Below are 14,088 nucleotides of genomic sequence, written 5' to 3' on the forward strand. Positions count from 1 at the left end.
GAGATGACCTATAATGCAGTACTTGCAACTAATCACAAATATTTTTCTGACCGAATCTTCAAAAGCACATTTGTCTAGACAAGTGAATCTGATTTGTTTGTATGTCATGGATTTTATGGAACATTTTCAACACAGTTCTTAAAAAGTATACTGAAATAAAAGAAAGATCTAAGAGAGAATGAAGGAATAATAATGGTCCAAACTGAAACTGGTACAAAGTTTGTTTTAGATGTTAATGGTTATAACCTTATAGTTCTTGAATGTGCTGGGAAATCACTGCAGTAAGTACCCGGGAGTCTCAACAAAGAGTATGGGCCCCTGAGGTTCCAGCCGGGCTTTGGGAAGAGATCCACTGGGTGAGAGCAAAGCATTCAGTTTGGCACATGGAGATTAAAGGATCAAGTTGGTGAGATGGAGCAAGAATACAGAGTTATTAAAGTTAAAAGGATCTTGAACATGATTCACCACGTGACGCAGAGGGGGCACAAGGGGGTTATGTGGTTATGCTGCTTGTTGTACCGTGTGAACCTCTGAAGAGTGGAGGTCCTATCTAATCTTTAGTTACTTCGTCCTTTCCACTTCTTGTGTCATGTTTGAGATGTGAGATTTTACTTACTCTGTATGCTCAGTAACTGAATCTCCCAGCTGATGACTTGAACCTTTCCCAGGAAATACAACAGACAGTCTAAGCATCTCTGTATGTTAAGACACTGAGAGCATTTCACCATATGAGGCTGAGGACTTCTTGAAGATCCCAACGGCTCCAGATGAGCAACTGGAATACTAAGTGATACTTAGCAACAGCTAAAGCATCAGCGTGTTACCAACATTATTCTCGCCCTAAATCCAAAGCACAGCACTGTACCAGCTACTAAGAAGAGAGTTAACTCTGTCCCCGGACACCTTTCTTTCTGTCACCTTTCTCATTATGTATCACCCTCTAATTTTCTTTCCATAGAAATTTCCTTCTTGGAGGTGGGGGACAAGGAATCTGTTGTATTCAATCCCATTTCCTCAATCCCATTTCCTCCCGATAACAGTATTTTTAACCTTCATGATATCTAAAGATACTTTCAAGATATGACAGAAGAAAAGGACTAGACAGTGACACCAGTATTCCTTCTGTCACAGTAAAAAAATGAAATGGCTCAGCCTGAATCTTTATGCCAAGGATAATTATAACAACAGCATGCACTGTCTTAATAATAATATTCTCCTCTCCCTGAATGGCAAGGCAGTAATATGAATACAATTCTATGATTTTTTTTTTTTTTAATCTAAAATATTGTGGTTTAAGGGCCTTGGTGCTTTTTGCTCTTGTTGACTTCCTCCCTATTCTAGAATTAATGGTGTTGATTCCTTTGAATTGATATTAACCCAATACTTTCCAAATGACTAACAAGTTCTTGGGCCTCAAATGAGAGTAGATCAGACTTTGCTTGAGAAATTCAGAAAGAATTATGGCACGTACACACTTGTCTAAGCCTGCCTGCACTCCTGCTTAGCAGGTACGCATTTGCTTTAAGTCTGCCTGCAATTTTAAATGAAATTTTTGGTGATTGCCTGTAAAATAATCATTTCCTGAGCAGTATTTCTGTTTCAGCAGAATTTCTCAGTATTTTGTAATAGTAACTTTCTCCATCAGAAAAAAGTAACCACATCTATTTCCAACCAGGCTGTGTGAGAGAAAAAAGAAAACCTAGTGTAGCTGGCAATCCTTTCTTCTGCTTTTAGATACTTCTACTGTGAGAAAGTCACAGTTTTCTGTAGCCCATGATGCACTAAAATGACTGCAAGGGCTTCAAAGAAATATTAATTCTCATTTCAACACTTGTGTTTGAGCGTAGATCACAGTTCTGAAAGAGCTTTTGTATCTTGCCCCTCAGTTACACTATTTGACACGTCAGGTACTGCGTAAAACTCAGTTATTCTGTTGCAGGAGAATGTGTTTGTTTATCTTTTCTAACTAGTCTCCTTAAGCAAAATTGCTTTTTGTGTCCATTTAAAATTTTTTTTTAGAATAATGGCACTTCATATGACTTCTTCTCCCAGATGTTGTTTAACATTCAGCTTCCATCTTTTGGTTTGAATCGTGTTGCAATGTTCTCATTTGTTTTGAGATTAGCTATGGTTACAATATTTGGCTTCAGCTTTTTGAACACTTTGGAGTTAAATAGTATTTAAATCCAAGATTAATCATGTTGGGTTTTGCTGTTAGAGGAAGAGTTCCATCTGCTAAATTTAAAATCACTTTGGGTTGAGTAATTTCAAATATTAATAGCAAGGCATTTAAGCTTGGGCTTGCTTAAATTCTCTCTATTGTTTGAAATCAAAACTCTTCTACTTCCTTTATACTTGCTGTCAGATCACAATATTTAGAAGAGTGTTTTGTCCAATTCCATTAGTCACAAAGATATAACAAGATGACATTCTACTTTTTCATTCAGCACCTGGAAAACTTTCATTTAAACCTGCCAAAAATACATAATTTGTCATTCTTCCTGAAGTGTTTCACAGGCAGACAAACACACAACAACAATACAGTTCTGCTGTCCTGTTGGTTACCACTTTGTCCATACCTGGTTACTGGACAGCCTGTGCTTGAGTAATGCGAGGTATGTGCTGATAAAACACTTTTGAACCCCTCTCACTAGCAACACTTGGGCTGATGCCTCAAAACAGAAATTACAGTAGGAACACGGGCATCCCTGATTTCATGGAGACTAAGATGTGACTAGATACTGTTCTCGTCTCCATCTCTTATCTCTAGGTTGTGGACAAAACCACTGAGCTCTTCACCCTGGAGAGCACTGCAAGCACATTAGAAGCCATGCTGAAGCTGGTGAGCCTCTTTGTAGAGGCAAGCATTAGCTGTCATGATTAATGATCTCAACAGCTAGCTCTTATTTATTTTATAGAGGCTTATGAGAAAATAACCCTCTTGGTTTTGTTTTGATTTTTTTGTTGAGTGGAAGCTGGATTGTGGGTTCCTGCCAAGCAGTTATTTTACAGTGCATTTTGTATCAATTTTCTCTGAAAACAGTAAAATCTGCCTGAAGCAAATTTCTATAAATCATGGTTATGTATTTATTGGGAAAGATTTCCAAGTGTTCTTGCAGAAACTGGAAAACTTCACCTTGAATTAAGTCTATGACCAATCAATGTCTTCTCTGAAAATACCTGTTGAAGGCAGTATTTCAGGAAGGAGAAAATATGTGGTACAATACCACTACCTTTTCCTCCTCAACATTAACCTCCCTTCATGTTCTTCTCTCATTCAGTTAGGGGGTTTTAAGTCCCTGCAGTGAGAAATATTCATGACTAGAAGTGTTCCCCCCTTTTTTTACGCTTCCCTCAGCATATGGCTATTTTTCCCTTTTTATCCTAATTTCAGACTTGTTATTTATCCTCCTCTCTCTCTTTCTTTCCCACATACTAAGGGATTAAAAAATGAGGGGTAGTAGCTGAATTCCTGAGAGCAGATATTTCAAGAGTGTATTTGATTCCTATAATGTGGAGTACTTTCATCTCCAATTAAAAGGAATAACAAATGAATCTGTTTTAAACACAAGTTCAGTCACCAAATGCTTTAATTTTACCTATGCTACTGTGGTTTAAAATTTTCATACAGCACTGGATCTAATGGAAATTCTCCTCTGAATGACTATGAACTGAGTCTTAAGATATTGAAGTTTAAAATAATAAAAAATATAATTAAAAAAATTAATTGCAAACTAAGGCATGGCTCGTAAAATTTTCTGCTCCTTTTTAAAAGCTATTTATTTAGGAAAAAGGTGAGGAAACTGCATTGACTATTGCATAATAACTCTCTCTGTATTTTATAATGGATCTTTAGCATCTAATACACAAACAGGCAATAAAGTATTACATTACTCTGACCAAGTTCAAGAATCAGTCAAAATGAATGTGTTCTCTTTGTGGACTTTAAGCAACACAAATATACATACTCTTTTTTTCTATGCAACAGAGCAAATGCCAGGACATGTGTGGATGTAAACTAAGGCAAGCTGGATGAACTATGTGTAGCCTCAGAAAGAAGTTTAACAGCTTAATTAAAAAAAAAAAAAAATCAATGAAAAAATTAACCTATTATTCCCTTTCGTTAAGGTTATTGAGTTTTACAGAAACTACATAAGGCTGTAGTTACAACGTTTTTATACCAAATGTGTTATATATCAGCACCAAAAAAATTTAAGGTTACAAGATAGATATTATTACTCTATGAAGAAGCATTTTAAGAAAAATGCATAGCCACATAATGATTTTAAAACTAGTAATCAGTTTTGTCTGCCTTCTCAAAGTGGATAGTCTTTGATGAGTTTCATTATTTGTCTGTTAAAGAGGAACATAGTGCTTAAAAAAGAGAAAAATTATATACAATGAAATTTACTGTGAGTGTGGGTGTTGTAGAACTTCTTTCAAAGGAAAGCAGAGCAAGCATGAATCTAAACCGTCTCAATGCACTGCAGCGTGACTTGTTGCACCTGCTGGTACTGGTTGAGCAATATTGCCTTAGAAAAAGATTCAAAGCATTTTAACGCCTTTTTCACTACTACCAGGGCCAGTAAGTCAAGTCAGCAAGTTGAGGTCCAGATCAGAGAGGCACATGGCCAGGCACAGATGCAAAGCAGCTCAGGCAGGGACAAGGCAGAGGGCTTGAGATTAAAAGCAGCTGCCTGAGCAAAGGGGGAAAGGCCCCCAGAGAAGCATCTCTCGGCTGTCTCACACAGATCTTTTCCCACCTGTCTGAGATGGGTTACAGCTACCCCATATCAGAGCTGACCTTGAGCACAAGCAGCAAAACACCTTAGAGCGGCACAGGATACCTTGGCAATTAGCAAGAAATAATCTCCTGCATTGATCAGGCTGTGACGACATCAGAAGACAGCCTATATCACCTTTGTTTCCAAAAGGCAAGTTCTTGCTCATGCATGCAGTCTCATCAAGGTCCCACCACCTCTGCAGCTCCTAACCTATGACTGAAAAGGTGTGATTCCACTTTTTTTTTTTCCTCCAACCTTAATGGAAAAATACATATCAGCTCACTAGAGCATGCTCTTGCTTGTTTTTGTGGTTCTGTCATTCCAGACTGTCCCAGGTTTCATGGGTGAAGGCTGTTGATGCATTAAGAACACTTGTAAATAAGTATGGATTACAACAAGTTTTGGCAGATTTGCTGTCATTTGTGCACATACCTTGTTTTAGTGATTGCTGTTGTGTTTTGATTTTCTTTTTTAATGAGGAAGTAGGAAGTATGCTGGCTGTGTGCACACCTGCTACGTGCCACAGGCCTGTGTGGGACCAGCTAGTGTGTGGAAATGCCTTCCTGCCTTTGGGAGTGACAAGCAGAATTTCCAGTCTTAGGCTGACTATTGAAAAACCTGAGTTAGGTCTGACTAAGGAGCCTCTCATCTCAGGGAGCAGAAGCTCAAAGAAGGGAATGGCCAGAGGGAATAAGCCTCACTCCAAAGATTTAATCATTGTGTTTCAGGAGATCTCAGCTTGCTTGTCAGAGGCAAACATGGGCATTTGGGTGATTTAGAGTAAAGGAGCCATTATTAGCAATTGATTGGATTTATTGTTTTCTGTCCAATTGCTACTTATTCCACTCTTCTGTAGGTTACTGAACTTATAACCAACCAGTCAATTTTGGAGTATATTTACTTCTTGATTAAAAAAAAAAAAAAAAAAAAGTGACAAAATAATGGTTTTGAGAAAAATGTTTTTTTCTAAATAATTTCCAGAAGCCTCAATATTAAAATCAAACCACAGGTATACATAAAAAGTATTTCTCCTTTGCTAGTTCAAATGTGTTCAAAAACTCTTTTTGCAAGCATCTAACTGTTGCTAGTTCACGAGACCATGTTTTGTCAAAGCAATTTCCAGCAGTTAACTTAATGCCAGCCCCAGTTTCCGGAATGGAAACACAGGATAATACTCATAAATTAATTACCCTTAACCTCCATTAAGCACTTGGTAAATTAAGTCCCAGGTTCACAAGAGTATTTAAAGACAGAACTCATACTTGCCCAATTCTCTCAGGGAAATTGAAACGAATGGGAGTTAAGTACCTGTTGAGAAGTTCTGGATCTGGGCCTAAGTGAAAAAGACTTAGCTTAATATGCCTTAGAGCTCTGCTTTTCTATCCCATACCAATAACAAGATTATATTTTTAGTGTATGTATGTGGAAATTTGGCACCATGCCATTGTTTACTACTGAAGTTTAGTACTGACCAGTGAAGGGAAATGCAAGTCATGTTGCCATTGGGACTATGTTTATAGAGTGTAAAACTAAATTTTAAATTCTGTTTTGGTTTTGCCCAGGCCTGATCATGCAAGGTGCTTGATGGGTCATAGGAGAATTTGCTTCCTCAAAGTCTTCCAGATCACTGTAAGTCTAACAACCATTAAAATTGGATATAACCAGGAATATAAAAAATACAAATGGAAGTGATGAAAATTAGATAGGTGTCAAGTTAATTTCTTTTTGATAACTATGTTAATGAAATTTTGTTGTGGTTAACAAAAACTAGGGGACATTTTCTTATTTTAATTTCACAGCCTTCAGCAATAGGTAGCCTGATCAACAGGATTTGATTTAGTTGGTGAAACAGAACCAGTGCCTTGACCCCAGCAATCCAAGAACGACCGAAAAAACACCTTAGGAGGGCAGGGAAAGCCTCCCTGATCTGGAAGCTTTTCCAGGCAGGCTAAAGCCAGTGTGGTCACTTCCATGCTACAATTTGCATTGCTATATATGGATGGCTAGGGTACAACTATCACCACCACCAGCAAAATTACTTTCTTCAGATACTGAGGTGCTCTTAACTGATCCCAGACTCAGATGTAAAGTTGTATATACATATCATTGTGATAGGTATGTGTTTGTGTAAAGATGGTGAAGAACTGCCTTTGCTTACCCTTCTTCTTAGCAGTTTTGCTAAACATTCTCTACAAATGTGGAGCTACAAAGCCAATATCTCAATTTCTGGGAAACAGTGGCATTGTACCTGTTTGCTTCAGCTTTTGGATGAACTCATTTCACATAGATTAAATATTAGGATAGATTTGATCTCACAGTCAAATTTTCATAGAAGCTGGGTAAAGACAATGGATACCCTACTGAAATATAGTCAAAGCATCTATAGCAACTGAGGTCTGCCTTGGATGCCTTCCACAGTTTGCTTTTCATTGTATTAGAACCGATTGATCCCAGAGTACAGATGGATTCCTGAGCTCTAGGGCTTAGTTGCATACCAATATTATCCTGACATCATATCAGGAAAATAATCAACATTTTAGTTCTTTATTTTTTTTCTTAGTAGTCTTTTTCCTGGGTTTGAGATAATTCATCTGCCATAGCCTTAATTTCTATTGCTTTGTGGCTTATCTGAAAAATCTGATTTTTGCATCTTTATGTACCACCTGGCTCACAGGAATGAAACTCAATATGAACCACAACAAAGAAAATATAGTTAGGTTTTTCCCTGACAAATCTTTATTATAGATAAAACTATTCAGTTCCTTAGGGACTAAGTGAATGTTTCTTCTTGTGCTATACTTATCTTTTATCAAGCTTGGGTTTTTTCTGTTATAAACTACTATTCTTATATGTGCTGTTAATAAATTGTTTTGAGGGGTACTGGAGGGAAGAGAAAAAGGTGGGGACTTAGTATTAATTTTTTTTCCCTACATAAGCCTAAATATTTCTAAATTTATAGAATCTAAAGTATTGGCAATTTTAGGTTTTGAATGATTTTACATTCACAGAATACTTGGGATTAAAAAGATGCTAACTAAAAATGCTGCATTAAGAGAAATTCATTGCATTGTTACACACTTAAAAAACAGGAAATGATAGCATTAAGGTTTTTTGTCTAACTTTAAATGTGCTGCCTTTGTATTGTCATGACAATACAATCTTTAGATTGTAATAGTAGACTGCATTTAGTACTGCTATTACATCTTATGGGCTCATATCTGACAGCACAAAACACACATCTAAGCTAGAAAACAACACTTTTTTTTTTTTTAAATAATCTGGCATTTTCATGTTTCATCTTGAACAGTCTGAGAACTGTCAAAATCCTAGCGAAAAACCTAAGCGTGACAGAGGAGCCCTTCCTCCACAAGGATGGTTATCTGGCAGTGAGGGCATCCCCTGACACCTTACCTCTCAGCTGTTGATCAACGCTTACATCATGGACCTAAAAAATCTCAAAGTATTGTTGCAATCACCTGTGCACTTCAGGATAAAAAAAGGTGCTGTTAGAAAAATATTCAGGAATGATCTTTCAGAATTGTCAGTGTTGTATATGGTACCTGCCACTGTAACTGCAGCCAAGGTTAGCCACAAAATGTTCAACATCACCACGGTTTCTGCCTGCACTTAGAAATGAAGATACCTGTGATAAATGGTTGGTAACAGTTTACATGTGATAAATTTTACTTCATCTTCTGGTTCTTGTGCTATCAAAGGATCCATACAGTTATGTTGTGATAAAGCTTGGGCTTTGTGTGTTCAGAGATGACAGATGTTTAAGGCATTATCAGTATTCTGGGCCAGATCTTCATGGTTATATTTTCTGTCCCTTGTATAATTCAAGGGGCAGTTATGGAGTGAAAAATTTCTTTAAGTCACTTCTGCACCATTTTGGTCCAGGGAAAGATGCTGTCTTTAAATTGCATTTAAATCCTGGCCATTAATGTTGCTATATTGCTGTTCCAGCACAGGGTCATGGGCTTCTCTCCTTTCCTGTGGCTACATGCATGTTAGCTGCCAGGAGTCCCTTGGAAAGCACCTACATCCACGTGCTTAGAGCAGCTTTACTTAACCACAAAAAGTCTACTCATATTCATTGTAAGATCTCACTATGCAGTGAGAACAAGCTACTAAATAAATAAACCTGGCTTGTTCTTTTACACAGGCTGTACATAACTCCCTCTTTTACTGAGCACAGATAGAAGGAAGTCACTTAAAACCAGTGAAAACAAGACTCCCAAGTGAAATGAAATAGGCTGGGGATAGGTCTTGCACAGTACAAAATACACCTTTTTACTATGCACCCTTGGGGGCTGCAATAAATATGTTAAATTTAATGTCGTGTTTTTATGAGCTGAGAGCAGTCTGCTGGATTTCTTCTCTCTGATCATTTAAGACTGTATCATATCTGAACTTCCACTTTCAATAAGATCTGCTATTATTACTCCAGGGATATGAGAGCCAAAGAATAGTTTTTATCATAGGGTTGTTTTAAATAAATATTTGTTTTGATGTGGCTGTTTTCTTTCGTCTGACTAATCTCACCAACTGTTTAGCATCATCTCCCATGATAAACCAATTGGTGCCAAATAGTAAATGAGGGGGATGCTGAGTTTTGGGACAGAACACATTCAATGACTGCTAAAGATTTTATTGCTGGGGAGGGAGAAATTGCTATTCGTGAGAGAAAATCAGGGTCTTAATTCATGGGTGGCACATGCAATGAAAACCTGGCAAATCTACAGGGCTATACTTGCCATGTCCCTGATGTTCAGAGCTGGCATATTTATAGCATGTGATGACAGAAGCAGGAGGAGTAAAGGGGTCTACTGGATTTGCAAGTCAGCATGGGATGTCCATGCAGTATTGGTGAGCAGGAGTGGAAGACAATGAAAAGTGATCTTGTTATAGTGAGTTTATTTGGCAGACTTTCTCCCTCTCCACCTTTCTCCAACCCATTTCACACTCTCCCTCAACCTTGTCTTAATCTCTCCTTTCTCCCAGTCTTGGGTCTCTTGCATCCGTTCTTTCTTCCCATATGAATAATCAGTCAGTCAAATGGGTAATTGGCTGTAGACAGATGATAATCTCTCAATGAGAGCCTAGAAGTGGGAAGCTGAGACGTGTGGGAAGCAACCTGTTGTCCAGAGTACCCTCTGGTCAAGATGTGAAGGAGGCTAACAACTGCTGAAATATGCTTTGCTGCATTTGCTGTTACTGTGTTTAGACACTCCTTCTTCTCGCATGCATTTTCTTGGCTAGTCCCTAGCTTCCAAAGAACTTCCTGTATGGTTTCAAGCTGTGGGGATATAAACGGTCTCCTTCCATGGGATGGCTCTGCAGAAGCCAAAGCATGTCCAAGCACTCTCCAAACAGTGTGGTGGGAGCAGGCTTTCTGAAGGACAAGTCAACTGTGGCAAAGTAGAATGACTCAGCCATAGTTTTAACCACTAAGGATTGTGTAGCAACATTTTTTCAGACAAGAAAAATGCTAGAGAGTAAATCAGATGAGTTTTTAAACCACACAGCAGAATGAAAGTGGTGGTTATGATACAAGCTGTTTTATCACCCTAGCAATTTTCCAGTGGTCTCAACTATAATTTTAGTAAATCCAGCTGTGGTGTTTAGTAAAAAAAGAGGTTTGGGGTTGGTTTGGGGTTTTTGGTTTGGCTTTTTTAGTTCTTGTTTTCTTTAATTGACTGAATTTTCACATACTGTAAAAGGTCAGGGATGAATGGGAAAGGTTGATTCATTCTCGCAGAGCCCTACCTGCCTCTTTAAAAGCTATATTTTGTTGCTACTTTGGCCTGAAGTTGGCAATTTGTCTGTAACAATCTGTATCTTGTGGTCTAAATCAGCCTTATTCCAACATACAGAGGCAGGATTGGCATCTTTGAACTAGAGACATAAAAAGTAGCAAGGTTGTTCTTTTATAATCCCAGAGCATACTTTTTACAAGTCTTCTCTCTAATTGTGGTGAACATGATGGCCACCCTCCCTTCAAAGTACTCTTACAGGGAGCACATCTTTTTATTTCTGGCGGGGAAATGAGAGGGATGGCCTGGCAGGGAGCAGCATTGCTGGAACTCACCCGTCCCTGCCAGCGGTGTCTCCCAGATGTTTGTAAGATCATTTCTGAAGCCATGACAGTCTAAGAGTATAAGGGAGACAAGATCTGTGGGCAGAGTTAATAGTTTTTATTAGATTTATATTCTTGGAAAAAGACATGCTTTCTCAGGCACTCAGCCTGTCTTCATGTCTGAAATTGTGTTCTGCACAGCCTGCCATGGGCTGATGGGCTGACTGCCTGCAAGCTACTCTGCTTTTTTCCAGCTTTTTTTTCTGTTCTTCTAATCAAGGCTATTACCTCTTCCTACAAATGCTGACTTGACTATCAGATAATGTTGAGCCTTCAGCAGATGGCAGAAGCTAAACTAGTCTGGATTACTTCATCACAAACCCGAGGTGGAACAAGTCAGAGGTGGCCCATACTGAAATGGGTGTGAGTATGTGTTTCTATCCACCTGAGTAAGTCCAGGATTTATTTCTCACTGTATGCTCTGCCTATGACAATGACTCTGCAGGGCGACAGAAATTGAAATTCCAAGAATGAGGTCATTAGGCAATATGAACCTAGAGAGGTTTGCTAACACAATCCTTAGCTGCCTGCATATATTTTACACTTTTTTCTTTTTTCCCTTCCTTGACACTGGACATTGTTTTACAGCAGGTCCCTTAGTCAATTCCTTGCTCAATCATACTGTAGCTGAACAAGGATGAAGAGTGTTACAGGAGTAATGACTTGATCATCCTTCTCTTAAAGCTCCTAATAGTTTAATCAACACCTACTAGAAACAACAATATGCATATTGCCATGACTTCTTAAATTCTGCATATGAATATGTGAATATCAAAACCAAAGTATACTTGACAAGTGCAGATGGTATCATTTTTATTGCCTGTTCTTACTCTAAATTTTTTCCCATATGATTTTTCTTTCTGAACAACAAAATATAATGAAATTAACTTATATTGCTAATGTCTCTAATTTGGCTCTGCAGCACCCTTGTAGTGGCAGTTGCCAGGTGTTTCTGCTCACGGTCAGCCTGGTCAGCCACACCTCAGTCTGGTATATAACCCTTAGGAGGTGAGAAGGAAGTTTCCTGGAAGGTATTTGTTTCCTGGATTCTTGTTTGTGCCTGTTAAAAGGCCTCTCACTAATTATCAAATGAGTCATGCAATCCTGTTGAATTACAGTATATGCATCTGTAAAATGTTCTGCCAGATAAAGCAGATTCTCTCAAGTATAACTGAATGTATCAATGTCAGTCAGCTTTGTCTGTGATGGGGTGAAAAGCTTTGCACCATGTGTAACATTTATTTAAGTGCATCCACAGCTTGTCACTAAATTAACCACACCCAGGTGTGATAAAAGTGCCAATCTCAGCACCTGGGTCTCCCTTGGAAACGTGGAGCTAGTCTTGTTAAGGACAATGAGGCTCAGCTGTTCTGGGAGTTGCCTTCGCCCAGTCATGTGCACAGAGGAAGCTGTAGGAGCACGGGAGGCTGCTTTTGGCTTGGTGTGAGAGTGCAGCCAATGTGGGTGCCTTGGAGGTGAGGAGGTCTGTGAAAGGAGCCTGGGAAAAGGTTGCAGTATAACTTAGAAGAGTGATATTGCAGAGGTGCTTCTCTCTAATGTGGTAAGTTAAAAATCTCCTGCTGCATTGCTAAGACAGCCTTCCTTCCCCTTTTAGGGAGGGCAGCAGATGTGGACTGAGAACCAAGTCATTTTTTTCCAGAGCAAGGGAGACTTGCCACAGAGTACCTGCAAAACTGAGAGTGAAGGTAAGTCAGAGATCCTTTAAAGTGACTCACTTCAGGCACTCAAGACTCCTATCTAAAAAGCCAGTATTATGTATAAATGTATATAAATGTACTTTGGATTTATTGTTCATTGGGGGCCATATTTAATCATCCTCTTGATGTCTTTTTCTCAGAATATCAGTGATATATGAAGTCTCCTAGGGAAACAGTTTTTATCACTATTGCCTGCACTTCTCAGAAGAACCTAGCCTACTTTTATTTTTCTTGTACCTTTCTGGTTGCTTCTGGTTTATTTTGGTCTAGGCCCTTCCATACTCGGTTCAGAATGCAAAGGATTCTGAAGCCATATGTTTTTAGTTAAGGTGTGTCCATTTAACGATGTTTATCACAAATTTAACAGAAAATTCAGGAAATGCCTGTGCTTGAAAGAAGGGGGGGGAAAAAAGTAGTGGTGAAAACAAACTTATTCTATGGAACATTCTGATAGTTCTTCAAAAATAAGAGCATCTCTAAAACCTTAAGCCTTATGTGTTATTAACAGAAATAAGGTCTGAAAAGTAAGGTCTCTAATTGAACCTTCATTATCTAACCACCTGAATATAACATGGTAATTCAGAAAACTGGTGTTCTTATTCATTTGATGTAGTTGAAGTGAATTACTAATGTTACAGCTGTTTGTATCATCAGTGATCTCTCAGCTGTGTGGGTTCTTCCATGGCCCCTTTCATCAAGACTTAATCTGTGATTTATAACTCATAGTAATGAGTCAGACTTCTGGTGGTTTCCATATCACATCTGGAGGAAGTGTTACTTTGTGAGCTAAAACCTTAGTTATTTACAGCATTAGTAAATCCTAAAAGTTACTTATCCAGTTTAGCAAGGACTGGGCCTATCTAGTTGCTTCCATGTAGCTTCTCACAGTACATAATAATAAGAAGCAAGCTCTCTTGCTAAAAAGAAATTTTACAGAAATTTGAAATAATTTTTTGTCATGTCAAGCTTTATATTACATTTTTTGTTGCCTCTAGCTTTATAGAAGGACTTAACATTTAGTAAGTTTCTATAGATTCTTACAATTTGTCTAAAAAAATTAGATGTTATGAAATTTAATTTTTTTTTAATATGACCACTTGGTGTAATTTTTATGGGTCTTGTTTTTAAGCTTTGGGTTAAAGTAATTGAACTTTAGGAAAGTCCTCATTGCAAAAGCATAGCATCTAGCAGTTTTCATGCTATGAGTATCAGTGCAACTTGCACTGAAAGACCTCTAGATAAAGACATGGTTCAGTCCGCTTATGTTGCTGGCCTGCATATCAGTCTAACAGGCAGGAAAAATGAACCTGCCTCCTGTCTCCACCAGTGACTCACTCTGCTGCTTCTGCTCCTCAATTTCCTGTGTGTAATAAAATGATAAGAATGACACTTTGCCCTGCTTTGTAAAATATTGTCTGATATCTGACTGCAAGTCTTCTGTAAGAGC

General features: G+C 38.3%; 1 long non-coding RNA gene across 1 annotated transcript in view; it reads left to right on the plus strand.

The window, feature by feature from the left end:
* The first annotated feature begins 12,342 nt into the window (after positions 1-12,342).
* Positions 12,343-14,088, plus strand: part of LOC127020365 (uncharacterized) — a 78,732-nt gene continuing 76,986 nt past the window's right edge. The window contains exons 1-2 of the long non-coding RNA XR_007767065.1: positions 12,343-12,398; positions 12,539-12,629. This is a non-coding gene — a long non-coding RNA (uncharacterized LOC127020365). The remainder of the gene's footprint in view (positions 12,399-12,538; positions 12,630-14,088) is intronic.

This window comes from Gymnogyps californianus, chromosome 10 (assembly GCF_018139145.2).
Source record: "Gymnogyps californianus isolate 813 chromosome 10, ASM1813914v2, whole genome shotgun sequence".
In the NCBI taxonomy this organism is placed as follows: Eukaryota; Metazoa; Chordata; class Aves; order Accipitriformes; family Cathartidae; genus Gymnogyps; species Gymnogyps californianus.